The sequence below is a fragment of the Alosa alosa genome, chromosome 2 (genome assembly GCF_017589495.1).
Source record: "Alosa alosa isolate M-15738 ecotype Scorff River chromosome 2, AALO_Geno_1.1, whole genome shotgun sequence".
Taxonomy (NCBI): Eukaryota; Metazoa; Chordata; class Actinopteri; order Clupeiformes; family Clupeidae; genus Alosa; species Alosa alosa.
The window spans coordinates 35,032,319-35,034,818 of record NC_063190.1 but is presented as its reverse complement, the minus strand read 5'-3'; the positions used below and the strand labels follow the sequence as shown (position 1 = coordinate 35,034,818).

Below are 2,500 nucleotides of genomic sequence, written 5' to 3'. Positions count from 1 at the left end.
AATGCAAATGATCCTCATTCTAGAACAACACAGTGGAATTTTATTGCACATCCAGGAACACCATTAAAATAAATCTTTCAACTTGCTATTGGTTATAACCTTCTCCCAATAAACTAAACACACGTGAGTTAGCTAATGAAGAGTGACTAAAGTGCAGTGATATTAATGAAGTGTTCTTAACAGAGATGGGTAGAGATGGAGAGGCATGGTGGTCAAGGAGCAGAATTAACACAGTGGGCTTCACTGGGCAACCTAGACCACATCACACACACACACACACACACACACACACACACACACACACACACACACACACACACACATCACACACACTCACACACACACACGGTGGGCTTCACTGGCAACCTAGACCACATCAACAGGCATTAGACCAGTGCTCTCATTTCTGCAACAAACCTGAAGCGTTTCCTGAAAGTGTTTTAAAACTCCAGCACCCTCCACTTTTAGTGTGTCTGCTTTACTGAGCAGATGCTGTGTCCTGTTCAGTGTTCACTGTGTACTTACCGTGTGTGTGTGTGTGTGTGTGTGTGTGTGTGTGTATGTGTGTGTGTGTGTGTGTGTGTGTGTGTGTGTGTGTGTGTGCGCGTGTGCTTTATGTCTGTGTGTGTGTGTGTGTGTGCCAGTACTGTGTGCTTTATGTCACATTGGCCCGTAAACGACTGCAGCTCTCTAACGCAACGCTGTGACTGTGTAAGTATTAGCAAACAGATGGGTTGCTGTGGCAGCAGATGTACATAAAGAGATGTCTAGTAAGCTCTGAAACCTGCCGACTACGCCACATCATAAGAGGTGTCTATTAAGCCTTCAAACCTGCCAACTACGCCACATCATTTGGTTATATAGCCGATCAGACAGTTTTGTTGGCATGTAAAACAGTTTTTGATGATCATATGACTTTGCCACATGCCACCACATCGGGTGTTTTAATATGACAGTGAAGAGACAGTGTGTGTGTGTGTGTGTGTGTGTGTGTAGCCCTACACTCTAGGGAGGGCGTTAGAGAGGACACACTCCTTAGAGTAAATCAGAGAACCCTGAAGATCTACTGTATTTAAAGGGCTGAAATGTTTGTTTAGTTAAGAGAAAACTCGATTCAGTCATGGGTGTGTGTGTGTGTGTTTGTTTTGTTAAGAAAAGACTCGATTCAGTCATGTGTGTGTGTGTGTGTGTGTGTGTGTGTGTGCTTCTGTCATGGGAATCAATTAAGTTTAGATGCAGCGTTGGCATGTTGAGCTGAGCGAGTTTGAGAAACGCACCTCCTGCCATCATTACATTCCCTCATTACTCTGTGTGTGTGTGTGTGTGTGTGTGTGTGTGTGTGTGTGTGTGTGTGTGTGTACAACCCCCCTCCTCTCTCCCCCTTCTCTCTCTCTCTCAACTCTCCCTCTCTTGCCTATTCTCACTCTATACTGTAACAATATATAGTACCACTTATTACTTATTGACATTAACCATTTTGATTTTCAGTAATACTAACCCACTCTACATCTCTCTTTCTTTCCCTTACTGTAGCTCACTTGTGAGGAATATCATCACCAGTAATCAACCATCCGTGTGTTGGCCCTCCTCTCACCCATCTCACCTGAAGTCCCATCCTCGACTGCCCTATTACTGTCCCCTATCTGGATTCCTGGCCATTACAGCCTGGGGCTTAACCCACCACCTGCCTATGACAACTCTGCCCGGATTCCTGGGTCTGTCTGGGCCCGACCCACCACATGCCCCTTGACAACTCCCTTCCCCTGGACAAATCCAACGCAGGACTATTTGAACTTTCTGTCACTAAATCATGATTAATGCTTTATCAAACCAGATCCGTAATCATCCCACCTCTTGTAACTTTCAGCTCAAGTGCTTTTTAACACCATGTCCTATTCTCTACACCTAACTATCATATGCATTTGTCATGTATACAGACCTTACTGTCCTGTACTGACCCTAGGCAGATGGGTCAGGCCCTTGAGTCGTGGATCTGCTCGAGGTTTCTTCTATGTATCTCCAATTCTAGGGAGTTTTTCCTCGCCCATGTTCCCATGTTCCCCCTGATTGCCTACATTCTGTAAAGCGCCATGATACATGTGTAATGTTTTGGCGCTCTATAAGCACAATAAATTTAAATTGTGTGTGTGTGTGTGTGCGTGCGGGTGTGTGCATGTGCGTGCTTGTGTGTGTGTGAGTGTGTGCGCGCGTATGTCTGTGAGTGCGCGTCTCCTGCCACCTTACTTTCCTCTCATTACTCTGTTTGTGCTCCAGGCCTCTCACAGCGCAGTGAGGACCAGAGCGGCATGTGTGTGTGTGTGTGTGTGTGCGTGTGTGTGTGTGTGTGTGTGTGTGTGTGTGTGAGTGTGTGGTGTGACAATTCGAGCGTTTGCAGCTCCGCTGCCAAGCTGATGATGCTTACCCATCTCTTCCCCCAGCCCAGAGCGGGTGGTGTGTGTGTGTGTTTGTGCGTGTGTGTGTGTGTGTGTGTGTGTGTGTG

The 2,500-nt window shown here is 46.4% G+C and overlaps 1 protein-coding gene across 1 annotated transcript in view; it reads right to left on the bottom strand.

Annotated features, from left to right (window-relative positions):
- The window catches only part of si:dkeyp-23e4.3 (rho GTPase-activating protein 7), a 34,342-nt gene that overhangs the window by 23,692 nt on the left and 8,150 nt on the right, over positions 1–2,500 (bottom strand).